Source organism: Momordica charantia, assembly GCF_013281855.1.
Source record: "Momordica charantia cultivar OHB3-1 chromosome 10 unlocalized genomic scaffold, Mcharantia_2.0 BLBB01000010.1, whole genome shotgun sequence".
NCBI lineage: Eukaryota > Viridiplantae > Streptophyta > Magnoliopsida > Cucurbitales > Cucurbitaceae > Momordica > Momordica charantia.
Genome location: NW_028275158.1, coordinates 14,399,934 through 14,415,478, shown reverse-complemented (window position 1 = coordinate 14,415,478; position 15,545 = coordinate 14,399,934). Strand labels below are relative to the sequence as shown.

Sequence of the window (15,545 nt, the reverse complement as noted above, 5' to 3'; positions counted from 1 at the left end):
TGTGCTAGAGTCGGAGTCACTAACATCTTATTGCCCACAGCATCTCTGATATTCTTAATGTTGAAGGTGTAGTTGATCTGAGTGGCATCAAACCGTATTTCCTTCCCGCGCACTATGGCTATATGTGACTGGGGATGGACAGCAGCATAGAACTCTCTGACTAACTCCAAAGCCTCACATTGTATGGGCTGAATGAGTGGTCTCCACTCTTTGCCTCTAGCGGTCTCCCTCCAATCATCAGGCACATCTCCTAGAGTGAGATCGAATCCCAATTCTGTCATAATCTTACGGGATTTCATTAATGAAGTTCGAGTGGCTAAATTTGCCGCGTTCCATTTCGTCTCGACCTCCTCTCCCTCAGACAAGTCTAGTTCAATTGTATCAATTGGCCCAGGTGCCACTACCTTCTTCTTAGCTTCAGCTGCTTTAGCTTTCGCAGCTCTCGTTTTAGGTTCATTCACGGGCACTGTTGGCTTCTTAGCCTGAACTGCACGACGTTTTGAACTCTTTCTCTCCCGCCTCTTGTATTGGAACATTTCCCTTATCGTCTGCGTGTCCTCAAGATCTTCTCCGCTGGTAGGTTCTTGAGTACTATTCTCCCCAACCTTGGATCTACCTGTATCACACCCAAGCGGGTTAACTGTATTAGAAGGAATAGTGTGAGCATCCCTTACCCCTGGTAGAGTGGCCATCGGTGTGACATACTCATCCGTTGCCAATGGAGTAGATCCAGTTGCCCCAGTAGGCAACTCTTGGTGACTACAAAACGCTCCTTCTGTAGGTGTATCCAATGGGGAAGGTTCCTGAGTATCTGTTCTCACCACTTCGTTCTCGGTATCCTCTGTTTCCGGCATATTTGAACAATGTCCTCGTGAAACCAGTAGAAAATCATCATTACCATCTTCCGGTGTAAGAATCAATGGAGATGAATAAAACTGCTCCTCGTCCCTGTTCTCCATAGATGAATCCTTAGGCGTCAGACGCCTACTACTCCCATCTTCCTCAATTTCTGGGTCTATCATCACCTCCTTGCCCTTCCTCTTTTGCCCTATCGAAACCCCGGGCTCTAGCCTATGGCTATGGCTCTTCTCTTGCTCTCCTCCATGCTCATCTCCTGCATCCATTGGCATATTGGTTGGGGTTGGCATCCTAGGAGGCTCTAAGGGTTTTAGTTGTCCCATTTTGAAGGTACTCGATATGTTAGGGTTCAATTGGGGTGCTTGAGGTCCTCTTTCTAGGAATGGAAGTTGAGGTGGTGGGGAAACTCTAGGTGAAATCATACCATAATTATGTGGAGGTACCCAATGACCCATTCCATAATAAGGTGGAAGCTAGGAAATAGAGTAGATGGGTTTGGCATTCCATAAGGATGAACACTAGCTGGAATTTGCATTTGGGACAAGGGAAAATGATAGGAAGGAACCGGGTTAAACATAAACGGTTGGTACATACCCGGATTGATCATTGGAGGAAGTTGTTGAGGATTTTCAGCCCTAAACTCACTGTTTTGAGGTATATTAAGGGTGGGTAGTTGCTGAAAATTAACATAACCATGTGGGCTCATTATAGGATGTTGTGTAGGAGCTTGGGATGGAGGACATTCAAATGTTTGACGCGGGTTTCCTCCCCTAACAGCAGCTAGCCTAGAATCTGAACCTATGTGGTGTTGGAAGTTCTCCAATGGTGGAAAAGGAATGCTTGTGGCATTTGGAGCTTGAGTAGAAGAGGTAGGAAGTGAAGTATGTTGAGAAGAAGAAGCCATAGATGTAAGCAAATGCTGGAAATTTCTTATTCTTTTTGGTGATGGCTGAAAATCGAAAACAAGGGTGATGAAGGGAGTGGGTTTTGCCGGAAAAAACAAGGGGAAGAAGAGAGTTGTGTGGGTTTTGGTGGAGTTGTAAAGCTTAGGCAATGAGTCTATTTAAAGCTTTCCCCAAACTAAATCCTAAATGGAAAGGGATTGAGATTTAAGTTCAACTAGGTTTCCTAAACCTAAAAGGAAAAAAAAAAAAAAATTTGAATACAAAATAGGATTAGGGAAACAAAATTTGAAGAGAAGTTTTAAAGCTAAAGCATAGAAGATTAATGTTTGACCCAAGATAAAGCCCATATTATCGAAAATTAAAAACCCAAACCGTGAAGGAAAATATTTTCGAATTGCTGGAAAAACAGGGCAGGCGCCAGGCGCCTGCGTGATTTATTTTCGCAAAGGGCAGGCGCTAGGCGCCTGCGTAATTCTTTTTTTTTTTTTTTTTCAACGTTTTTCTTTTCTTTCTTATTTTCAACGTTTTCAAAAACATTCTCTTAATAAGAAAAACTTTACAATGAAACAAAGAGAAAATATAAGATACAGAGACTTCCTTCCTTTACTTTTGTTCTTTCAAAAACGGATAAGAAGGAAAAAATATTTTTCGCAAAAATTTATTGACCTGAAAGTTGAATAGAGGTTTTTCCTCTATCCACTGGTTCTCCAAAATACGGCTTAAGTCTCTGCCCATTTACTTTAAAAACATTTCCCTTAGAGTCAACTAGATCCACTGCCCCATATGGGTAGACTTTAAAAATTTGAAAGGGACCAGACCATCTAGACTTAAGTTTTCCAGGGAAAAGTTTCAACCTAGAGTTGAATAACAGAACCAGATCACCTTCTTGAAGATTGTTCGGCCGAAGACGCCTATCATGCCACTGTTTAGTTTTTTCCTTAAACAACTTAGCATTCTCATAAGAAAAGTGCCTGTGTTCTTCTAATTCCAACAATTGTAACTTCCTCGCTTCACCTGCAGCCAACAAATCAAAATTTAATTTCTTAGTAGCCCAAAATGCTTTATATTCTAGCTCAAGAGGCAAATGACATGCTTTTCCAAAAACTAGCCTATAGGGGGACATGCCGAGGGGTGTCTTAAATGCTGTCCTATATGCCCAAAGTGAATCAGCAAGCTTAAATGACCAATCCCTACGGTTAAGATTTACAGTTTTTTCTAAAATGTTTTTTATCTCCCTATTAGATATTTCGGCTAACCCATTCGACTGAGGATGATATGCTGTTGCAACCCTATGACGCACATTGTATTTAGTCAGCAACTTTTGCATAGACCTATTCACAAAATGAGCCCCCCCATCGCTTATCAGACAATGCGGGGTTCCATAACGCGTAAAAATGTGCTTTTGCAGAAAACGAATGACAACTTTGGAATCATTGGTAGCAGTTGCAATGGCTTCTATCCATTTCGAAACATAATCTACTGCTAACAATATATAAAGCTTACCATTAGAAGATGGAAATGGACCCATAAAATCTATACCCCACACATCAAATATTTCAATCTCCAGGATCGGGGTTGAGGCATTTCGTGGCGTTTAGATATATTACCTGTCCGTTGGCATTTGTCACAAATCTGGGCAAACTTATGTGCATCTTTGAACAGAGTGGGCCAAAAGAACCCACTTTGCAAAACTTTGGCTGCGGTTTTGTGTCCTGCAAAATGTCCTCCATATGGAGACATATGACAAGCGTCTAATATCGCCTCGTGCTCTTCTTCTGCGACACACCTGCGTAAGATATTGTCAGGTCCTAGCTTATATAAAAAAGGCTCATCCCAACGATAACATCGAACTTCATTTAGAAATTTCTTTACCTGTTGCTTGTTGAACTCATAAGGAACTATTCGACTTACCAAATAATTTGCTATATCGGCATACCACGGAACTGAATCAACTCGCAAGAGTTGCTCGTCAATAAACTGTTCACGTATAACAGTTCCATCATCACAGAGCGGGGATTCCAATCTAGACAGGTGATCAGCAACTTGGTTTTCAGTACCCTTCCTGTCCCTAACTTCAATATCAAACTCTTGAAGTAGCAAAATCCACCGTATCAAACGTGGTTTAGCATCTTTTTTAGCAAATAAATATTTTAAAGCATAATGGTGAGTAAAAACAATGACTTTTGTGCCTATCAAGTAAGACCTAAACTTATCAAAGGCGAACACAACTGCTAACAGTTCCTTTTCAGTAGTAGTGTAATTGAGTTGTGCACCGGTCAGAGTCTTACTAGCATAATACACAGGATGCAAGATCTTGTTTTTACGTTGTCCTAACATAGCTCCTATTGCATAATCACTGGCATCACACATGAGCTCAAAAGGTAAATCCCAATTAGGTTCGATAATTATAGGAGCTGAACTTAGAGCAACTTTCAACATTTCAAATGATTTTAAACAGTCATCATCAAAAACAAATGGTCTATCATGTTCTAACAATTAACACAAGGGTTTAGAAATTTTAGCAAAGTCTTTTATAAAGCGGCGGTAAAATCCCCCATGCCCTAAAAAGCTTCTAATCCCTTTGACATTTGTAGTAGGAGGTAGCTTTGAAATGATGTCTATCTTAGCGTGGTATACCTCTATTCCTTGCTTGGAAATTTTGTGACCCAAAACAATACCCTCTTGTACCATGAAATGACACTTCTCCCAATTTAGGACTAGGTTTGTTTGTTCACATCTCTCCAATACTCTCTCCAAATTAACTAAACAAGCGTCGAAAGAATTTCCAAAAACAGAAAAGTCATCCATAAAAACTTCTAGAATATTTTCTACCATGTCAGAGAAGATGGCCATCATACACCTCTGAAAAGTCGCGGGTGCATTGCATAGTCCAAAGGGCATTCGCCTAAAAGCGAACGTACCATACGGACACGTAAATGTTGTCTTCTCTTGGTCTTCTGGAGCAATAGTAATTTGATTATAACCCGAATATCCATCTAAAAAACAATAGAAATCCTTACCTGCCAAACGGTCGAGCATCTGGTCAATAAACGGGAGAGGAAAATGGTCTTTCTTCGTTACCTTGTTGAGTTTGCGATAATCAATGGAAACTCTCCACCCGCTCACAGTTCGGGTTGAGATGAGCTCATTCTCCTCGTTGGCCACCACGGTTATACCCCCTTTCTTTGGTACACACTGTACTGGGCTTACCCAGCTGCTGTCGGATATTGGGTATATAACACCGGCGTCAAGCCATTTGAGAATTTCTTTCCTTACAACCTCTTTCATCATCAGGTTCAACCGCCTTTGACTCTCAATAGAGTTCTTAGCATCTTCTTCCAATAAAATTTCGTGCATGCAAAAGGCCGGGCTTATCCCTCGGATATCTGCTATCGTCCATCCAATGGCCTTTTTGTGCTTCTCCAAAATCTGCAATAAAGAATATTCATTAGTAGGTGATAAATTGGAAGCTATAATAACTGGTAAAGTGTCGTTATCCCCTAGATACGCATATTTCAAATGCGACGGCAATGGCTTCTGCTCCAACGTGGGTGGTTCCACTATGGACGGAAGTAACGACTTGCATTATTCTTTTTGTATTTTTTCAATAGGATTAGCCACATCTTCTAGTCCTTCTGCTATCTTATCAAGCTCTTCTTCAATCTCTGTAACTAATAAGTCATAAAACTCATCAAACATAATAGGATTCAAGCTATTTATAGCAGAGCACTCTTCAAAGTCTCCTGGTAATTTCATGGCGTCTAGAACGTTAAATTTAACTTCTTCATTATTTACCCTCATTGTAATTTCTCCCTTCCTCACATTAAAAACTGTATCCCCAGTGGCTAGAAATGGTCTTCCCAAAATAATGGGAACGTCTAAGTCTGCCTCGCAATCTAGAATGATAAAGTCCGCAGGGAAAATGAATTTGTCCACCTGGACTAAAACATCTTCTATCTTTCCCTCAGGTCTTATGATAGATCTATCTGCTAGTTGGAGGGTAACCGTAGTAGGTCTAGCTTCTCCTATGCCTAAAGATTTGAAAACTGATAATGGCGTAAGATTAATGCTAGCGCCTAGATCACATAATGCCCTACCTAAGTTTTTTCCTCCTATGGAACATGGAATGGTAAAACTGCCAGGATCATTACATTTCATGGGTATCGGGCTGCCTACAGCTTCACTACTACATTTTGTCAGGGCTACCAGTTCATGCTCTCCTATTTTTTTCTTCCTAGAAACTATATCTTTCAAAAACTTAGCATAATTTGGCATCTGTTCTAGAGCATCTACTAATGGTATATTTATATGCAGTTGTTTTAAAATATCTAAAAATTTTCTAAACTGGGAATCATTAGTTTTCTTAACTAATCTTTGTGGAAACGGGGGAGTAGGGGTAAAAGAAGGTTGTACCTGTGGAGGAACACTCGGGATGTCCTCATTACCTTTTCTAATATTTTCTTTTTCTGGTGTTGTGGATTTTCTGGTATCTTTACAGTTGGTTCAGTGGACGGAATCTGTACATCTGTTGTTGGCATTGTTGGTCCATCATATGCCAGTCCACTCCTAAGGGTGACAGCTTTGCACTGTTCTTTCCCTTCTCGTTTTGGTAATTCAGTATGGCCTGGAAAAGAACCTTGTGGTCTATTCTTCAATTCATTGGCGAGCTGTCCCAATTGGGTTTCAAAATTCGTCATTGATGCCGCTTGGGATTGTATCACTGCGTCGGTTCGGGCCATGTACTCCTTCATCATATTCTCAAGATTTGAGTTGTTATTTTGAACTGGTGGAATCTGTGTTCTCTGATTGTACTGCTGTTGCGGTGGCGGGATGTATTGCTGTGTAGGTGGAACATAGGGCTGCTTGTTCTGCTGGCTCTGCCCTTGATTAAAACCGCTCGAACCTCCTTGTCCTCTCCATGAGAAATTAGGGTGGTGCCTCCAACCTGGGTTGTAGGTGTTCGAATATGGGTTAAAGTTCCTATTGTTCCCATGTCCTACATAAAAAACGGAAGCTGGGTTATGTGGACAATTATCATAAATATGGTTTTCACTGCAGAATGAACAAATGAGATCGTTGACTTGGCAAACAGGGGCAGGAGTGCAATAATCCGACTGCACAGGTTGTATCAGCGTGGCTAATGGATTTTTTATTCCCAATGCCATCTCTTTTAGCCTCTGGTTCATTGTAACCATCTCTTTTTGCATCGAGGTCGCAATGTCCAGAGCCAAAACTCCAGCTGGATCTTGCTTCTTTGGTGCTGCCCTAGATCTTTGCGAACACCATAGTTCGTTGTGTGAAGCTAAGTCATTTAGGATGTCAACTATCTCGTTGAATGTCTTCTTTGTAAAGGCTCCGTTGGCGGCATTGTTTAGCATCATCTTAGTAGGATGATCTAAACCTCTAAAGAAATGTTCTATCTTGATGCATGCCGGCAAGCCATGGTTCGGACATTTCCTGATTAGTTCTTTAAATCTCTCCCACGCCTCGTGAACAGGTTCACGATCATACTGTCTAAAGGAGATGATCTCCTCTCTGATATCAGCGTGGCGAGTAGGTGGGAAGAATTTTGTTAAGAACTTCTCCACTAACGACCCCCATGTGGTGATGGATCCCGGTGGAAATGCATTGAGCCATCCTCTAGCTTGGTCCTTCAAAGAAAATGGAAAAAGTGTTAGTCTCAGAGCATCGTCTGTTATACCAGGTAATCGAAATGCATTTGCAATTTGAATGAATGATTTCAGATGATCATGTGGATCCTCATGTTCCTGCCCTCCAAAATGTCCAATTGTCTGCAACATTTGGAACATCATTGGTTTAAGCTCAAAGTTTGCGTGGGCTGGAATAGGGTTGACTATCCCTGAATCAAAGTTCTGAAAAGCCGTGGCGGCATATTCTCGCATTGCCACGTCTCTGTTGTCCGCCATCTGGATATGGTTGAATTCATCATTTCTCGCATGATCCCTCATATTACCGTTAACAGCAGGTGGATCAACCGGATCACGAGGTGGAATATCTGCCATTGATGTGCTCGTACTCTCTACCTCACTTTCAGGACTGATTTCACCTTCTCTCTCTTTTTGCTTTTCTAGTTGTTTTCGATGTCTTTGCTCCTTTCGAGTTTTTCGAAGGGTCCGCTCAATCTCAGGGTCAAGGGGTAGAAGAAAAGAACTTGTGCTCATGCACTTTAACTTACCCTTGTGAGATAAACGACCAAAAATATGGAACAAAAACAGTGGATGGAAATTACACCCAACAACAATTCACAAAAATAAAAGCTAAAAGAATTTGAAAATAATTTTAAAACTAAAGTCCCCGGCAACGGCGCCAAAAACTTGACTGGGCGTTTATGCTGAACGCACGCACTAAGCGTGGTAACAATTATATTGATGCAAGCGCACACCTGTCAGAGTAATATAAAATGGATGGAGTATCCAAGTATCGATCCTCAAGGACTTCTAAATAATTTCCAAACTCTAAAGTTTTAAAGAATAGTGAATGTTGAAATGAGTGATTCTTGTAAAATGGAAAGTGGTCACAAATAATGGTTTTGGATTTGGGATTTGGACTTATAATGATAAAACCTAGCCCGAATTACTTCAAGTTAGCCAACAAAGAATCAAGGACATGCTAAGGATAATATGCATTTCACTTTAGAAACCAACGACTACGCTTCTCACTTGACTTATGTCTAAGCAAGTTCAAAGTCCTAAGACAGTCCCTAATATGTCTATTATGAGAGATATCTTAGTTTTAGGATGGAAATAGTCGCAACCTCGGGTTAAGGTCCTATGTCTAGGCTACTTAAGCGGAACCCTTATGTCTAAGGCGCTCCTCTCCTCGGTTTAACCACTCAACAATGCAAATAAGCAACCTTTTCAGTATTGACTTGTTAAGACTTACAGTGGCCTTCTCTAAATCCTAACTTTTTGGGAAAACATGTTGAGCAATGAATGGAAAGCAAAAACACTACTTCTTAGCAACCCTTTTTAGACATAAAAGGCTAACTATCCATAACCGGGCTAGAGACGGGAATTTAGAAAGACATATTGAAGAAAATACAGCAAGTAAAATGGTTGAATGTGGAATGCATGTGTGAAAAACAAAAGTTAACTAACAGAGAGTTTTTATCGGGATTGAGAGCTTCACCCTTCTCTTTCAAGCAAGGGAGAATGTCACGTGCTCTTTCCTCCAAAAACACAACTCTCTTAACTAAAAAAAAATAATGTAAAGGCAAAGGGAAGATAAGCAAAGTGCTGGATTTTTATATATTTGAATAAGTAGAAAATGACTAAGTCCAAATGGAAACAAAACAAGCTCAATAAAGGAATGTAAAGTGCTCGGGATTTAAAAACCAAAAGTAACTAATGAAAGCAACTCAAAAGTACTTAGAAAGCAACAAAGAAACACTAAAAATGATCAAGAGAAGGAAGCAAGGCTTGATGATTTTGGTGGAGAAGTTCCTGGAATTTATAGCTGTGCAGAATTGGTTAGGTAGGTCCTAAAATGATGGTGAATCACCCATTTCCAACTCTTTTGATTGACCAAATCGTGCTCAAACTGATAGTGGAACACTTCTCCTACACGTATGCATCGGTTGGAACCACCAAAACGCATTGGAAGACGCGTTTCATTAAGGGCAAAGTTGGAAGAAAACCAGTTTTTCTGCAGGCACGCAGGCGCCTGGCGCCTCCCATGTAGGTTTTTCCGTCTTTTTGCTTCTTTTGATTAATTTGCACTCCCAAATGGTCCTAAAATGTCATAAATACAATATAAGCCAACCACAAACCATAATATATGAATTTTGCATGAATTGGAACTCAAACGATCGAGAAAAATCCGAAACATTGTAAAAACAACATCTAAAACCTTCTTTTTACGCATGTAAACAAGCGTAATCATTAACCGACGTGACGTATCTCCCACGAGGGTTTCCTCGACGCAGCGGTGGCGATAAGGTGTTGCTCCTCCGTCTGCGCGTATGTAAACGCCCCAGGACTTCCCACACACTTCTAGGTCACGTTAACTACTACCCATCTGTCTAAACTTAATTCCAAACACGAGATGACAACTCCCTGTGAAATAATTATATAAAATAAAGCTTCACGTCTCATCAATTTAACAATGAATCAACTCTATAGAATATCAATCAAACATCATCCGTGGACAACCTCATGAGGCAACTTGATTATTCCAACTAGACAAACACAATGAATGGAAGAAAACTAAAATAAACACCTATCCCGAAATAAAGTAAACAACGAGTGGGAACCTCCCAATTATTCAGGTAAGAACAAATAGTTTATTGACCAAAACATAAGGTCTTAACCATCTAAACTTAAGCTAAGCAAAAGTAACTACGCAGCCTATGGTCCTCGCTTGTCATGTCTCCTCCGTCTGATCACCATGGTCGCCAACGAATCATTCACCTGAAACAATAATTGTAGAGGGGGTGAGTATATAAAATATACTCTGTAAGTAGCCCTCATCAACAACACACATACATCATGCTTGATTACGCTTGTTTACATGCGTAAAAAGAAGGTTTTAGATGCTGTTTTTACAATGTTTCAGCTTTGTTTCAGATTTTTCTCGATCGTTTGAGTTCCAATTCATGCAAAATTCATATATTATGGTTTGTGGTTGGCTTATATTGTATTTATGACATTTTAGGACCATTTGGGAGTGCAAATTAATCAAAAGAAGCAAAAAGACGGAAAAACCTACATGGGAGGCGCCAGACGCCTGGGAAGCTTGCAGAAAAACTGGTTTTCTTCCAACTTTGCCCTTAATGAAACGCGTCTTCCAATGCGTTTTGGTGGTTCCAACCGATGCATACGTGTAGAAGAAGTGTTCCACTATCAGTTTGAGCACGATTTGGTCAGTCAAAAGAGTTGGAAATGGGTGATTCACCATCGTTTTAGGACCTACCTAACCAATTCTGCACAGCTATAAATTCCAGCAACTTCTCCACCAAAATCATCAAGCCTTGCTTCCTTCTCTTGATCATTTTTTAGTGTTTCTTTGTTGCTTTCTAAGTACTCTTGAGTTGCTTTCATTAGTTACTTTTGGTTTTTAAATCCCGAGCACTTTACATTCCTTTATTGAGCTTGTTTTGTTTCCATTTGTACTTAGTCATTTTCTACTTATTCAAATATGTAAAACCCAGCACTTTGCTTATCTTCCCTTTGCCTTTACTTTATTTTTAGAGAGTTGTGTTTTTGGAGGAAAGAGCACGTGACACTCCCCCTTGCTTGAAAGAGAAGGGCGAAGCTCTCAATCCCGATAAAAACTCTCCGTTAGTTAACTTTTGTTTTTCACACATGCATTCCACATTCAACCATTTTACTTGCTGTATTTTCTTCAATATGTCTTTCTAAATTCCCGTCTCTAGCCCGGTTATGGATAGTTAGCCTTTTATGTCTAAAAAGGGTTGCTAAGAAGTAGTGTTTTTGCTTTCCATTCATTGCTCAACATGTTTTCCCAAAAAGTTTGGATTTAGAGAAGGCCACTGTAAATCTTAACAAGTCAATACTGAAAAGGTTGCTTATTTGCATTGTTGAGTGGTTAAACCGAGGAGAGGAGCGCCTTAGACATAAGGGTTCCGCTTAAGTAGCCTAGACATAGGACCTTAACCCGAGGTTGCGAATATTTCCATCCTAAAACTAAGATATCTCTCATAATAGACATATTAGGGAATGTCTTAGGACTTTGAAGTTGCTTAGACATAAGTCAAGTGAGAAGCGTAGTCGTTGGTTTCTAAAGTAAAATGCATATTATCCTTAGCATGTCCTTGATTCTTTGTTGGCTAACTTGAAGTAATTCGGGCTTGGTTTTATCATTATAAGTCCAAATCCCAAATCCAAAACCATTATTTGTGACCACTTCCCATTTTACAAGAATCACTCATTTCAACATTCACTATTCTTTAAAACTTTAGAGTTTGGAAATTATTTAGAAGTCCTTGAGGATCGATACTTGGATACTCCATCCATTTTATATTACTCTGACAGGTGTGCGCTTGCATCAATATAATTGTTACCACGCTTAGTGCGTGCGTTCAGCATAAACGCCCAGTCAAGTTTTTGGCGCCGTTGCCGGGGACTTTAGTTTTAAAATTATTTTCAAATTCTTTTAGTTTTTATTTTTGTGAATTGTTGTTGGGTGTAATTTTCATCCACCGTTTTTGTTCTATATTTTTGGTCGTTTATCTCACAAGGGTAAGTTAAAGTGCATGAGCACAAGTTCTTTTCTTCTACCCCTTGACCCTGAGATTGAGCGGACCCTTCGAAAAACTTGAAAGCAGCAAAGACTTCGAAAACAACTAGAAAAGCAAAAAGAGAGAGAAAGTGAAATCAGTCCTGAAAGTGAGGTAGAGAGTACGAGCACATCAATGGCAGATATTCCACCTCGTGATCCGGTTGATCCACCTGCTGTTAACGGTAATATGAGGGATCATGCGAGAAATGATGAATTCAACCATATCCAGATGGCGGACAACAGAGACGTGGCAATGCGAGAATATGCCGCCACGGCTTTTCAGAACTTTGATTCAGGGATAGTCAACCCTATTCCAGCCCACGCAAACTTTGAGCTTAAACCAATGATGTTCCAAATGTTGCAGACAATTGGACATTTTGGAGGGCAGGAACATGAGGATCCACATGATCATCTGAAATCATTCATTCAAATTGCAAATGCATTTCGATTACCTAGTATAACAGACGATGCTCTGAGACTAACACTTTTTCCATTTTCTTTGAAGGACCAAGCTAGAGGATGGCTCAATGCATTTCCACCGGGATCCATCACCACATGGGGGTCGTTAGTGGAGAAGTTCTTAACAAAATTCTTCCCACCTACTCGCCACGCTGATATCAGAGAGGAGATCATCTCCTTTAGACAGTATGATCGTGAACCTGTTCACGAGGCGTGGGAGAGATTTAAAGAACTAATCAGGAAATGTCCGAACCATGGCCTGCCGGCATGCATCCAGATAGAACATTTCTTTAGAGGTTTAGATCATCCTACTAAGATGATGCTAAACAATGCTGCCAACGGAGCCTTTACAAAGAAGACATTCAACGAGATAGTTGACAACCTAAATGACTTAGCTTCACACAACGAACTATGGTGTTCGCAAAGATCTAGGGCAGCACCAAAGAAGCAAGATCCAGCTGGAGTTTTGGCTATGGACATTGCAACCTCGATGCAAAAAGAGATGGTTACAATGAACCAGGGGCTGAAAGAGATGGCATTGGGAATAAAAAATCCATTAGCCACGCCGATACAACCTGTGCAGTCGGATTTTTGCACTCCTGCCCCTGTTTGCCAAGTCAACGATCTCATTTGTTCATTCTGCAGTGAAAACCATATTTATGATAATTGTCCACATAACCCTGCTTCCGTTTTTTATGTAGGACATGGGAACAATAGGAACTCTAACCCATATTCGAACACCTACAACCCAGGTTGGAGGCACCACCCTAATTTCTCATGGGGAGGACAAGGAGGTTCGAGCGGTTTTAATCAAGGGCAGAGCCAGCAGAACAAGCAGCCCTATGTTCCACCTACACAGCAATACATCCCACCACCGCAACAGCAGTACAATCAGAGAACACAGACTCCACCAGTTCAAAATAACAACTCAAATCTTGAGAATATGATGAAGGAGTACATGGCCCGAACCGACGCAGTGATACAATCCCAAGCGGCATCAATGAGGAATTTCGAGACCCAATTGGGACAGCTCGCCAATGAATTGAAGAATAGACCACAAGGTTCTTTTCCAGGCCATACTGAATTACCAAGACGAGAAGGGAAAGAACAGTGCAAAGCTGTCACCCTCAGGAGTGGACTGGCATATGATGGACCAACAATGCCAACAACAGATGTACAGATTCCGTCCACTGAACCAATTGTAAAGATACCAGAAAATCCAACAACACCAGAAAAAGAAAATATTAGAAAAGGTAATGAGGACACCCCGAGTGTTCCTCCACAGGTACAGCCTTCTTTTACCCCTACTCCCCCGTTTCCACAAAGATTAGTTAAGAAAAATAATGATTCCCAGTTTAGAAAATTTTTAGATATTTTAAAACAATTGCATATAAATATACCATTAGTAGATGCTCTAGAACAGATGCCAAATTATGCTAAGTTTTTGAAAGATATAATTTCTAGGAAGAAAAAAATAGGAGAGCATGAACTGGTAGCCATGACAAAATGTAGTAGTGAAGCTGTAGGCAGCCCGCTACCCATGAAATATAATGATCCTGGCAGTTTTACCATTCCATGTTCCATAGGAGGAAAAAACTTAGGTAGGGCATTATGTGATCTAGGCGCTAGCATTAATCTTATGCCATTACCAGTTTTCAAATCTTTAGGCATAGGAGAAGCTAGACCTACTACGGTTACCCTCCAACTAGCAGATAGATCTATCATAAGACCTGAGGGAAGGATAGAAGATGTTTTAGTCTAGGTGGACAAATTCATTTTCCCTGCGGACTTTATCATTCTAGATTGCGAGGCAGACTTAGACGTTCCCATTATTTTGGGAAGACCATTTCTAGCCACTGGGGATACAGTTTTTAATGTGAGGAAGGGAGAAATTACAATGAGGGTAAATAATGAAGAAGTTAAATTTAACGTTCTAGACGCCATGAAATTACCAGGAGACTTTGAAGAGTGCTCTGCTATAAATAGCTTGAATCCTATTATGTTTGATCAGTTTTATGACTTATTAGTTACAGAGATTGAAGAAGAGCTTGATAAGATAGCAGAAGGACCAGAAGATGTGGCTAATCCTATTGAAAAAATACAAAAAGAAGAATGCAAGTCGTTACTTCCGTCCATAGTGGAACCACCCACGTTGGAGCAGAAGCCATTACCGTCGCATTTGAAATATGCGTATCTAGGGGATAACGACACTTTACCAGTTATTATAGCTTTCAATTTATCACCTACTAATGAATATTCTTTATTGCAGATTTTGGAGAAGCACAAAAAGGCCATTGGATGGACGATAGCAGATATCCGAGGGATAAGCCCGGCCTTTTGCATGCACAAAATTCTATTGGAAGAAGATGCTAAGAACTCTATTGAGAGTCAAAGGCGGTTGAACCTGATGATGAAAGAGGTTGTAAGGAAAGAAATTCTCAAATGGCTTGACGCCGGTGTTATATACCCAATATCCGACAGCAGCTGGGTAAGCCCAGTACAGTGTGTACCAAAGAAAGGGGGTATAACCGTGGTGGCCAACGAGGAGAATGAGCTCATCTCAACCCGAACTGTGAGCGGGTGGAGAGTTTCCATTGATTATCGCAAACTCAACAAGGTAACGAAGAAAGACCATTTTCCTCTCCCGTTTATTGACCAGATGCTCGACCGTTGGCAGGTAAGGATTTCTATTGTTTTTTAGATGGATATTCGGGTTATAATCAAATTACTATTGCTCCAGAAGACCAAGAGAAGACAACATTTACGTGTCCGTATGGTACGTTCGCTTTTAGGCGAATGCCCTTTGGACTATGCAATGCACCCGCGACTTTTCAGAGGTGTATGATGGCCATCTTCTCTGACATGGTAGAAAATATTCTAGAAGTTTTTATGGATGACTTTTCTGTTTTTGGAAATTCTTTCGACGCTTGTTTAGTTAATTTGGAGAGAGTATTGGAGAGATGTGAACAAACAAACCTAGTCCTAAATTGGGAGAAGTGTCATTTCATGGTACAAGAGGGTATTGTTTTGGGTCACAAAATTTCCAAGCAAGGAATAGAGGTA

The 15,545-nt window shown here is 40.5% G+C and overlaps 2 non-coding genes across 2 annotated transcripts; one reads left to right on the top strand and one right to left on the bottom strand.

The window, feature by feature from the left end:
- The first annotated feature begins 7,199 nt into the window (after positions 1 to 7,199).
- LOC148208628 (small nucleolar RNA R71) lies at positions 7,200 to 7,306 on the top strand. The gene has a single exon (XR_015788636.1). It is a non-coding gene; the product is annotated as a small nucleolar RNA R71 (small nucleolar RNA).
- Positions 7,307 to 12,636: 5,330 nt separating this feature from the next.
- Positions 12,637 to 12,743, bottom strand: LOC148208627 (small nucleolar RNA R71). The gene has a single exon (XR_015788575.1). It is a non-coding gene; the product is annotated as a small nucleolar RNA R71 (small nucleolar RNA).
- Positions 12,744 to 15,545: the final 2,802 nt, after the last annotated feature.